Source organism: Gracilinanus agilis, chromosome 3 (genome assembly GCF_016433145.1).
Source record: "Gracilinanus agilis isolate LMUSP501 chromosome 3, AgileGrace, whole genome shotgun sequence".
In the NCBI taxonomy this organism is placed as follows: domain Eukaryota; kingdom Metazoa; phylum Chordata; class Mammalia; order Didelphimorphia; family Didelphidae; genus Gracilinanus; species Gracilinanus agilis.
The window spans coordinates 603,529,388-603,542,704 of record NC_058132.1 but is presented as its reverse complement, the minus strand read 5'-3'; positions in this window follow the sequence as shown (position 1 = coordinate 603,542,704).

Below are 13,317 nucleotides of genomic sequence, written 5' to 3'. Positions count from 1 at the left end.
TAGCCATTAGATCTCAGACTCCTTGGTGAGTTAGGAGGATGTCTACCCCAGGCATGTGAAGACCCCAACACCCTACACCCACACCCATAGCCAGATGAGGGACAGATGGATGAGAACAATTTGTTCCAGCAGTCATGAAGGTGGCATAAGCAGGCACTGTGGCGGGCTTAGAATTTGGTTAGATATTGAAGAAACCAGGAGAGTTGGCCTTAAGAGCACTTTAAAAGTGAATCAAATCTATGATTGGGGATATAGACTCTAAGTGATCACCCTAATGCAAATATTAATAATATGGAAATGGTCTTGATCAATGACACATGTAAAACCCAGTGGAATTGCTTGTTGGCTATGGTGTGAGAGGAGGGGAGGGAAAGAACATGAATCATGTAACCATGGGAAATATTCTAAAATAATTAAATAAGTAAAGATTTTCAAATAAAAAAAAGTGAATCAAATCCCACCTCTGACATTTTATGGCTTGTGATCTCAGACAATTAATTTAACTTCTCATTTTTGCTGTAGGCAACTCTCTAAAAGTGTAAAATGCAGAGAAGGTACTGACTAGATTGAACTAACAGAGGGAATTTCATCACCTAGGAGTTCTTTTAACCAGTGAAATTCAGTCCCTTTCTCCATCGTGGACAAACAACACATAGGTACTAGTTTCATATTTTATATGCCCATTTCCTGGGTCTTCATTTAACATGAAATGTTTAATTACAAGTATTTTTTTTAATTGTAAGTATTTTTTTGGTCTCCCGACATCATTACTATAAGGACAATTCTATCATATCTAATATAGTCACCTTCTGAAGCAAAACGTTTTACAGTGTCTGAAATAAGAACATAGTTTAAGGAGGGCATAAATGGCAAAATCTTTCTAGTTTTGTTATACCTTACTCTCCTTTACATATTCCATGTTTCTGCTAAATCGAACTATTCCTATGTTTCCTAGTCTTATCCCATTTTCTGCCCCTCCTATGACTGGGATATGCTCCCTCCTTATCTGTACTCATAGTATTATCTTCTTTAAGATTCAGCCCCTTAAATTCAGTGCTACCTCTTCCAAGAAGCCTTCTCTAGCCATATTAGCTGTTTTGGTACTGTCTCCTTCCTCTAATTACTCTTTTATTTTTCTGTGTCAGTGTATTACATGGTAGAATATGAGCTTTTCTAGTTACCTTTCTGTGCAAGTATACTACACGGGTATTAAAAAATATAAACTACTAAAGGAAGTTTTATTTAAGGGAGCTTGTTTGACTTAAACCCTTTTATCTCTAGCACCCAGTGCATTGCCTGGCATACAATAAAGGATCGTAAACATTGGTGGAACTTAATTGAAGGTAGAGCCCAACAGAGGAGTTTACATTTGGTCTAATGGATATATGGAGCCATCGTTTTCATTGGTACAAAGTCAATTACATCAACAGTAGGACTACATTTTCCTAGTAGTTTATGGTCACATGTGAAATATTAATCAGACTTCTAAAAGTTCATGTTTAACTGCATACATGCATTGTGCCCATAAGGTCTCAACCCATTTAGATAATTCTGGTTGATCAGAAGTTTAAAGAACTGCTCAACACTAAAACATCTGACCTAACTGGTTAGAACACTATCCAAGGCCAAAATCTTATTCAGTTATCTATTTAAATGAGCCAGTTGCTTTCCTCTGTTCCATGGGCACAAGACCAAAACCCCAAGCTTAATTAACTATCCCTTCCTTTTAAACATATATTCTTGATTACAAGGGAGCCAGGTGGACAAAGCATCCAGATTAATTATCCACTATTTGTTAAGCTTTACAAATACAAAATTAGTTCTGAAGCAGCTTCACTTCATAAGGAGCTCACAATCTAATTGGGAGAAATACAAACAACAGTGGTACAAGAATATGAAGAAAACAGAGAGGTTAGTAAAAATTCATCACCTTTCCTCTGAAAATCACTCAAAGGTTTCTACATGCAAATGAAAAAATAAGATTTAATAAGCACACAGTTTTTAAATGTCACTCAAAGCTAATGCCATAGTGTTGGTAGTTCCACAATGTCATGTCACTCACTAATTGGCTTTGTAACTCTCTTGACCTCAATTTTCTTATCACTAAAATGAAGACTTAATCTTGAAAGTTCCTTCCAGTTTCAAATCCTGTTTGATTATAAATGAAGAACTGCATTGATTAGTGAGCCTTGAACATTCTTGACAATTTTTCTTAACATGCCCTTAAACTATTAAAGGTAGAGCTTACTCTAAAGTCTAGAAGGGAGCCTGAAAAGGTTATCGTAGCTAAGCCTCTGCATTACAGTTCTAAGTTTTGCATTACAGTTCTAAGTTTTGCAATAAAATTTAAAAGACTGTTCCCCAGCACCTCCCATTCAATATTGATTTTAGGAGAGTGACATTTCTATCTTTTTTCATCTGGTTTATAAAGGTTTCTTTCCTTTTATTTTTTTCATATTTCCTTTCTCCATTTCTATAATATTTGTCTTTCTTGCCTCCATCTCCATATTTTAAAGTGAGCAGAATACTGCACTTGGAATCTAGAAGGATTTGGCTTCAGATCTTGCCACTAATATTTAAAGTGTGACCCTAAGCAAATAATTTAACTTAATCTCTCTGAGCTTATCTTTCTTCTACAAAACCTGGAGTATCTAACTTCACAGGGTTGCTGAAAGGATTAAATGAGAGTTACGTCTAAAAGGACTTGGCAGAATTTAAATTGTATCACATCTTTGCTGTTATTATCTCTCATTTTTCCATAACTAATGAATTAACCCAAAAGCATTTGAAGTTTTACAATATGGCAGGGACTGAACTAAATACTGTGGCTACAAAAAAAAAGGAAAACCAGTCCTAGCCTTCAAGAAACTTACATTCTAATTGGGGAAACAATATGACCATAAATAACTCCATATTAGAAACTTACAGAGTAAATGGGAAGTAACCTTTAAAGTTGCTAAATAGCAGAAGGTGCTTCATTTGCAAATCTGCTCAACAAATTCTGCCCTCCCCTTCCCCAGCAAAGCCCTTTGGTGCCAAGCATTCCAGGTTGTGAATATAAAAGCAAGATTAGGGAAGGATGGAAATAAAAACATCCAGTTTCTGATAAACTGCCCAGATGTTGGCTCTTAAAAGGTAAGTGAGGAGGAATGCTAAATGGTATAGGGCAGTGATGGCAAACCTTTTAGAGATGGAGTGCCAGGCCCCACCCCAGGTGCCATGCCTGCCTCACCCCCTTACCCTACACAGGGGAGCGTGGAAGGGCTCCTATTGGGCTGCTAGGCAGAGGGGTGGGTGACGTGAAGAATGTTTTCAGCTAGTGTGAAGAGGGGCAGGGGAGTGGCCCAAGTGCTCTGCTCCCCTCCAGCTCTGCCACCTGTGAGCCACCCACCTTACCTGCTATGCATTCCCATTGGCCACTGGGCAGAGGGGTGGGTGATGTGAAAAAATGTTGTCAGACATGGTGGAGAGGGGGAAGGGAGCAGCTCTGCCCAAGTTCCTTTGCCTTTCTAATAAAGAACTTTGGCAGGCAACAGCAAGCATGTCCACAGAGAGTGTTCACTGGTGCCATAGGTTTGCCATCACTGGTATAGGGTTTGCTGAATTTGGAAGACCAGAGATAGCAGTGCTTTTTAAGGTTATAAAGATAGGCATCAGTGACCAGCTGCTCTTCATTCCAAGAGTCAAATCAACAAACATTGATTAATCAGGCAGAGTGCTGAAAACAAGGGGAATACAAAGAAAAGGCCCAAATAGTCCCAGCCCTCAAGAAACTCCAACTCAAATGTGGTAGGTAATATGTAAATAACTAGATTCCTATAAAGTGTATGGAAAATCAACAAAACAATGCATCAGACCCTGATTTTTATATTTATAACCAAATTTATATATAATAATCTTTAAAATATATAGAGCAGAGGGCAAAAAAACTCTGATAAGGAAGCACTAACAGTTGAGGGGGTTGGGGTTGCAACTAACTGGGAAAGGGAAGGCTTCCTCCAGAAGGTGGGGTTTGCAAAACAAGAGAAAAATGGCTTTGAATAACAGGATTAAGTCTTTGAAGGAATTTCCTAAGAGCTGCCTGTGTTAAGTGAAGGAAAGTGGTTGTGTAATATCCTAAAGTATGCAGAAGGGTGAGATGGAGCCAAGCCTGGGAGAAAGAGAATGGGGGTGTGGTGGGGGAGAAGTGAGGAGATTGTATTAGCACGTCTGTGACTCCAAGGTTCTATCTATCCAGAAATGCCCAAGTTCCCAGAATGCCCTGTCCTTCCCTCCCCCCCCCCCCCACTCCCATCTTATTATAGATCATCCAGTCACAAGTAATAAATAGGAGTTTCCTGGATCTGTCAAATCAAAATCTACATGAGTAGCAGAACAAAATGAAAGACCAAGCTTCAATAACAAGACTGAACATTTTTTTGTTATTGGTTCTTCTGGGCCTAGACAAAAAACATAACCAAAAAACTCCTAATCCTTCTAGAAACCAAAGAATAGGCAGCCTCAAAGTTGTACCCAAATCAGGCAAGAAGCTTAGCTGCTTGTTTCTGTTGCATGACCATCTTAAAGAAGAGAAAACAAAAGTACCCTCAAAATCCTAGCAGCTGGAGTTTTTTCCTTGTGGGTGGTACATGCAGGGAGGACAGTTTTATAAGTGCTACAGAACCCTCTTAAGGAAAGTTTGTTTGGGAGCATGCTAGAAGGTAAGGATGAGATCAGGTTTCTCCAGGTTGTATGGCAGCCTCCAAGAATGAATAATGCAGGTACTTTTCTTTAGGGTAACTAATACATCATCTATCTTGAGGCAAGGCAGCCCAAGCCAAATGTCTTCCATTTTGGTGACCATGGGGAGCAAGTGGGTTGTCTAATACTTCACTGCAAACAATGATTCAAAGCTATAGAGAAGAAACAAAAGGTACATGGGAAAGGAATCTAGGGAAATGGTGCCTATTTGGCTTTTTGCTAATGCTTTTTAAAAAGGCACCTCAAAACCTGGTAATTTTTGTTTGTTGGTTCCCTCTCGTGGTTAAATCAGATGTGGCAGGAGAAAACCACAGGAAAAAAAAAAAGAAAAAGAAAACAAAATCCAAAGTCGAATTCTAATGCTCAAGTTTAGACATGTGTGTATACATACACACACATATACACACATAAGTATATGTATTTCTATGTGGTGTTAAACATGACTATTAAAGCAGTTTAAACTGTTAACTAAACATATATGTAACAGCTTTTGTGGAGTTATGAAAAAGATATGTATCTCGACATGGTGTTAAACATATGACCATATTAAAGTAACTTAAACTCTGTTAATTAAACTCTATTAAACATATATATAACATCTTTTATTGAGTTTTGGCAATCCATATGATCAATCAACAAATGCATATTAAGTACCTACTACCTGCCTAGAACTGGGCTATGTGCTGAAGACAAAGGTAAAAATGAGACAGTCCCTGCCCTCAAGGAGCCTATATTCTATCAGCAGAAGAAACATATTTACAAATAGATATTTACAAAATAGATGCAAAGTAATTTGGGGTTGTTGTTGTTGTTGTTGTTTTGACAGGGTGGGGGGAGCATGTTGGGGGCAATCATGTTTCAAAAAGCATGGTGTCAACTTGGAAAAACACTGAACTACCAAAGTAGTCAGAAAAACCAAATCTTTAATAGGAAAGAGAGAGGTCCATAATAATTGGCCGCTACCCAGAGCCAAGCACCAAATACTACAGAGTCAAAATCCTGGGGCTCTGGGGACAGAATCTCTAGGAGAATCAACTCCCTAGACTAGAAGATTCTCCAAAGAACAACAGAACATAGGAATCTTATATACCCTTTGGGGAACTCAGGGCATCAAACATACACTGACAGGTTGCAAGCAGACTTGGGAAAGAGGCCCTAGCCAGAGACTGGGGTATCAGGGAGTGGTCTACTTACAACGGATACTAAAAGGATGGTTCCTGCACAGGTGTTGGTCTTCTTGGAAAGGGTTCTCTGATATAATGGGGGAAACTTCTAACTAAGACTAAAAGGATACTTAACATTTGATTAGATATGCTAGCCCCACCTAAGCTGGGGTCATCAAATACTTTAAGGTCTATTGTTCAGTCTGAAATGAGTGAGTCTAGGACTTCCTTCAGGGTGAGTTCTCAGGGGACAGGGACAAAATTGGGGTCTTCAGATTTCAAGTTGAAAGTGGTCAGACATAGGTTACCCTAGGTCTCCCTTTTTTTCCTCATCATTTAAAAGGAGTCAAGCTAATGGAGAAAAAGATGGACTAGACCTCAGAGAGCTGGGATCTAGTTCTATCCTTTCCACTAACTAGTTACATAACTTCAAATGACTTCACCTAAGCTCTATAGCCCTCTCTCAGTTTCCTCATCTGCAAAATAGGGAGAGAAGGTTGAGTTAGATGATCCCTAAGTTCCCTTCTGAGTAAAAAAAAAAAAGTTTACAAATCCAAATCTATTCTAAGACTGGGGCTTTAAATTGAGGAGATGTCTATCAATTAGGGAATGGCTAAACAATCTGTGGTATATGATTGTGATGGAATCTACTGCACCATAAGAAATGAGGAGCAGGTTAACTTTTTTAAAAACATGGAAAGACCTATATGAAATTATGAGGAGTGAAACAAGCAGAACCAAGAGAACATTATATACAGCAACAGAAATATTGTTTGAAGAATGATTTGTGTGTGGCCACTTCCAGAGGAAGAACTGATAAACAGAAATAAGCAAGACATTGTTTTATATGTACATATATCTTTTTTCAAATTGATTTTTTAAAAGTGCCCAATGAAGTCAACTCAGATTAAATAAGAATCCTCAGAGGTTAAAACTTATTATTGTTCTCTTGCTGAAGATCACATTTAAAGGAAGAAAAATAAAATTGATTTCTCTCCAGAGTCCAACATAAGCCTTGAAAAAGCACATTTTATTCACTTACCTGGGTTGCTGGCTGCCTCCTAATATGACCTGTAATCACATCCTAGCTATATAAAGGAACCTCTATCTGAGAGCATTCTGGGTAATGAAGCCTTTGTTGCCTCATTCTTCTGTTTTCCTTCATTGTTTGTAGATCATATCTTTCATCTGCTAGAGCCTTTTGCCAATAGCAATTCCACTTTGGCATCCACTTTGGCATCCACAGTAAGATAAGTCCAGCACAGTTTGGAGAGCCAGATTTTAAAAGGTTCTTACACTTATATAGGACTTATTTCTTGGTGTACTGTTTTTACTATTTAAAACTTTAAAAGTACCCATGACACACTGGGGGGCATTGATAACAACTCAACAAAAATATTTTTATCTTAGAGCAGTGGTCTCCAGAGGAGAGGACTATGTGGGCAGTAGCATGACCCCAAAGGGTGAGTGATCACCAATCAGGAATTGTGAAAATGAACCAAACTGAATCTTGTTGCCAACACCTCTCCATCTGTTATATGCCAAATTCTTCCCTCTTCTGACCCCCAAAATATGCAAGCTCCCAACCTATATCCTTTTTTTTTCCTGGCATGGACCCCTCAGAGCCTAATCTCAGCCTAGGAATCCACTCCAACAGCTGCATAGGTGCTTCTGGGAAAATTCAGGTCACTTTACACCCAACCCCTAACTATCTACAACCTGCCTCCTCAATTACCTTGTAGCTCAAGCAGGTGTCCCTCAGCTGACTTTCTGCTCTGAGGCAGTGAACTGGTGATTTAACTCCCTTTCAACAAATCCTTTTTTTGTTTTTTTATGTAGAAGAGTGAGTCAAGTCACACGTGAAGAGCAGGCATCTATAAACTCTCAAAGGTACGGCCATCATTCAAGTCACTGAGGCCCCCCACCATAGTACCATCTCAAGCGTCCTCAATATCCCAGATATACAATCAGTTGTGAAATCTTGCAGTATCTTTCTCTGTAACACCTGTTCCTTTTTTCTAATCACACATCCTTTCTTTTTCATCTCTCTCCAGATTTTTTAATGGCTTCATAATTGCTTTCCCTGACTTGTCTCTCCTTAAGACAATTCATCTTCCCCTCAACTGTCAATATGATTTTTTCTATAATGCAGGTCTTACCATGTCCATTTCCTATTGCAAAAACCTTCATAGCAACTTTTAACTCTAAGATGAAATATTATCACAAGTATCTCATCTTTTTAATATTTCCTTTTTTATGTAAGTTTTGTAATGTATCAAATTATATAGTAGTATATGTATGTAACTTAGGTAAACATACATATATGGAGAGATGTTCAAGTTTTGTTTATTTACCTTTGGAATGTATAGTCAAAAAAGTCTGGAGTCTACTAATCTAAATGTCGAATACACAAAGAGACTTTAGTTTACTCATAGTAGATTTTGGGTGATATAGATGGGAATTCCTTACCTGTTTGACCCTGAGCAAGTCACTTACCCCCAGTTGCCTAGCCCTTACTGCTCTTCTGCCTTGGAACCCATACTTAGTATTAATTCCGAGTCAGAAGGTAAGGACTTTTTTTTTTTTGTTTTTGTTTTTTTTAAACCCTTGTACTTTGGTGTATTGTCTCATAGGTGGAAGATTGGTAAGGGTGGGCAATGGGGGTCAAGTGACTTGCCCAGGGTCACACAGCTGGGAAGTGGCTGAGGCCGGGTTTGAACCTAGGACCTCCTGTCTCTAGGTCTGACTCTCACTCCACTGAGCTACCCAGCTGCCCCCAGGTAAGGACTTTTTAAAAAAGTGGATGTATACGTAGTCAGTTATAGAGTTACATAATTAATTTATATTTATATTTTCTACATTTTTTATTTATAGTACCTTATTCTATGTGTAATTCTGTACTTTTTGTCCCAAATTTGGGTTCTGCCAAGTGAAACATTTTTATTAAAAGCATTCAGGTCCTAAAATATCAAAACTTCAGTGTAAGAGAAACTTAAGAGCTGTAGATTAAGTCTTTTGAGATTGTTGACGTGGATCTAGAGATCCCAAACTTGTGGCCTAGTGAGATCTGATGAACCCCAAGTTTTAGAAATAGCTTATAGGTTGGAGACCCCCAAAGCTTGTGCTTGTTCCCTGTTCCCGTGAGAATCCACCCTGAAGGGAATCTCAGGCTAGCAGTTGCAGACTGAATAATGGACTCTAGAGTAATAGCTAAGTGACTTTTTAGTGCAGTAGGCAGCGCATCAGTCTTGTAAGCTTTGAAGGTCCTAAATTCATTAAGCTGAAGGTCCTAAATTCTTCTGGAAAGGAGGATATGGTACAATGGGAGAAGCTTCTAAGGCAAAAGAATCACAAGAATGTCACAAAGAGTCGCCAAGATGTTAATTCCATTTGGTCTTCTTTGGTATATGAAGGAGGCAGCCAGGCGGTCCAGGGGATAGAGTGCCAGGCCTAGGGTCAGGAAGACTCATCTTCCCAAGTTTAAATCTGGATTCAGACACTTAACAGCTGTCAAGTCATTTAGCCCTTAATTTTCCTCATCTGTAAAATGAGTTAGAGAAGAGAATAGCAGACCATTCCAGTATAACTGTCAAGAAATCCCCAGAGTCACAATGTGTCTGATAGAAGTCAAAAATGACTGAACAACAGTATATGAAGAGAGATGATCCTTAGTCTTTTTTTTATCTTTGAAAATTTCATTTAATCAATAAATTTAGGATATTTTTCCATGGTTACAAGATTCATGTTCCCTTCCTCCCACCCCCTTCCCATACCTGATGTGCAATTCCACTGGGTTTTACATGTGTCATTGATCAAGACCTATTTCCATACTATTGATATTTGCACTAGTCAATATCCCCAACCATTTCCCCATCAACCCTTGTGATAAAGCAATTGTTTTTCTTCTATGTTTCTACTCCCAGAGTTCTTCCTCTGAATGTGGACAGCATTCTTTCTCATAAGCCCCTCCAAGCTGTCCTGGATCATTGCATTGCTGCTAGTAGAGAAGTCCCTTACATTGGATTGTACCACAGTGTATCAAGCCTTCTGTGTATATGGTTTTCCTCTTTCTGCTCCTTTCACTCTGCATCAGTTCCTGGAGGTCGGTCCAGTTGACATGGAATTCCTCCAGTTCATTATTCCTTTGAGCACAATAGTATTCCACCACCAACAGATACCACAATTTGTTCAGCCATTCCCCAATTGAAGGGCATCCCCTCATTTTCCAATTTTTTTGCCACGACAAAGAATGAGTATATGCCTTAGTCTTAAGATCTTAAGGTCTTAACCAGCATTGACATATCAAAGTAGAGTTGAGGTTCTGATATTTGAAAAGCACTGTGCTAGGAACAAAGGATTTTAGAGCTAGAAGAAACTTCATTAATCAACTGGTACAAATTTCTCGTTTTTGGAGAGGAAATAGGTCTGGGTATAACATGTGAGCACTTTATTTTTTGGAACTCCCAAATTTACCTTTTTTTCATGGAAACTTGGCTTCAAGGAATTCTCAAACTGATCGTTGTTCTAGACTGAACAATAAGCCATTAAGCACACACATTAAGCACCCTGAATAGGAGTGATAGAGATAATAAAATCTTAGACTTTGACTTAGAAGTTGCTCCTATTGCATTTAGGTCTCTCTCAGGTAGTCCACCACCTCCTTCCCTGGCCTGCAACTAAGCCAATTGATTGTCTTCCTTTCCTTTATGTCTAGAAGGGTATATAAGACCCCAAGTTCTTCAGTTCATAGGAAAATCCCCTTCAAGGTGCATTTTCCCCTGAGACAGTGGTTCCAGAGCATGTTCCTGTGCGGTATTTTGTACAAGTCTCTGTGTAACAGCCCTTACAGCATTGTCTCCTTTGTCCTGATTAAGACTTGTTCTTTCTAACTACTTTGGTGGTTTTATGTTTTTCAAGGTTGACACATGGAAAGGGTGACCCAGCTCAGAGGTAAAGCTGGATACCAAGTTTTCTGCCTCCACATACAGTGCTCTTCCACTGTATTATTTTGCCTGTTCCATGTGTCAACTTTGAAAAACACAGAACCACTAAAGTGGTTTCATAGAAAGAACAAGTCTTTTATCAGGACAAGAGACAGTGCTCAAGATTTGATTGCCATACAGAGTCAAACCTTAATACCACACAAAGCCAAAGCTCTGGGATTTTGGGAAGATTGTCTCTGGAAAAACACACTGCCAAAGATGATTTTCCAAAGAGTAATAGAACTTGGGGGTCTTATAGACCTTTTGGGGAATAAAGGACAGGGAAATATGATTAGTTAGCTTCACAATGGCCACAAGGAAATAGGGAGTTCAGGGCTGGATTATCAGGGAGAGGTTGCTGCTTTACAATGGATACAATAGGAGGATTCCTGTCAGAGGCTGGGCTACCTGGTGTAAATAGCTTTTGCAAATAACCATCTTGTATTGTAAATAGCTTTTGTCAGTAGGCATCTTGTGACAGCAGTAGCAAGAGAGGGTTCAGATTTTAGAATGCCCAAAGTTGGCATGAGACAGTAGAAGACCAGTGGAACACCCCTATAAGTAGAAGATCCCCCCAAGGCAAAGGGACTCCGTTGTGAGTTAGGTGGGTGGAAGGGTGGACAATACACATATTGATACAATCACAAATTTCACAATCAGAATCATAAATTTCACTATAACAACCACAACAGTACCTGAGTAAGAAGGTGACAAGTCATCCTACAGGCAAGTATAGACAACATGTGTATGCAGAGACAGATGAAAATAAGAAGACAAGAACATCGACACACCACAAGGATTTGTCAGCAGAAAGAGCAGGACAAGAAATACTTTTGAATAAATCTGTGAACTGACTCTCAGCATCTGGTAAATTCATCTTGCCAAAAGCATTGTATTTTACCTTGTGCAATGCTTTACATGAGAAAGGGCATTATGGAACTCAAGCTTTAATAGATTCCATCAAGAGACATTGGATTGCAAAAGACATTTCTCTACCTGTGCCATTAGAGTGTGCCAGAAGTGTAAGATTTGCTTACAGTTCAATGAAGGGATGACTAGAGTTAAAAGTCACCCCACCTAACTCACAACTGAGTCACTTTGCCTTGGGGTGATCTTCTATTTATAAGGGTGTTCCATCGGTCTTCTACTGTCTCATGCCAGCTTTGGCCATTCTAAAATCTGAACCCCCTCTTGCTATAGTTGACACAAGATGGCTACTGGCAAAAGCTATTTACAATGCAGGATGATTATTTGCAAAAGTGATTTACAATATGCCAGTTTTCTATTGGCAGAATTTTAACCTAATAATTCCGTATACATCTTATTCCTAATGATCTATCTCGAGATCTATCTATCATCTCCAGATAATCTGATAAGGACAGTTTAGTTGATAAGGAAGTAAGGGACATGGGAGATCTTTCTGTTACCTCATAGCTGCTTCTTCCTTGCAGCATGGAGTTTATTATATATACTTCAAGACTCATTTCACACAAAAGAATCCCCCCGGAAACTTTGCAGATGTGCAGAAGTTACAAATTATGTCATATCAAAACACAAAACATTGGCTTCAGAATAGAACAAGGCCAAGGCTGAATTTTGACTAGGTTCTTATCAGAAAGCCAAGTCGGGGAATATTTTTCTCGGGGTTGAATTGCCCTGCTAAGGTTTTAGCCTTGACTATACCAGGCAGCTACAGCTTTACTCTGCTGAGTGAAAAAAGGCTGTTAACTCATTAAGTGCTGGTTTAATAAGAACTTAAAGTTTTCCTAGAGGCTATAATATTTTTCAAAAAGACAAGGTATGGATCATAAAAGGGGTCAAAAGAGGAGTCTCAGATTTTCATCTATTTAAGACTCTGTTTCTCTTATTGGCCTCCCACAGATCTATACTATTCTTCTTCTAACTAATTCTATTCCCTCTATGTCTTGCAACCCTAAAATAAAAAATCTCCCTCTAGTGCTAGGTCTCAGCTACTTTTACCTTACCTACAACCTAAGACAGGATATAGGAAAGTAATTTCTAGGAAAGTTGGGATTTCTAATGAATATCACATACATAACAATAAGGCAAAATCTGAACATAAACATGTAACAAATAATATTGAACAAACAAGATGCAATGCAAATTTTCAAATGCTGCAATAAACTTATGCTTTAATTCACTACTTAGCATTTATATGAAACAAACACATTATACAATATCCTATACTTTCAACACTAACAGTATAACTTTTTCACAAATCTTATTATTACAACAAAGAAATTTACTGTGTGGAACCTAGAAAGAGTCAGAATTAAAAATCCTGATCCCTGTATGACATTATGGTGAAACAGGCTTGTCCACAGGAATTCCAAACTTGCAGATCTTTGGTCTCCAGAGCCTTTTCTACCTTGCAGACCTTCCCCTTATCTGCAGGAACTCATCCCTGCAGA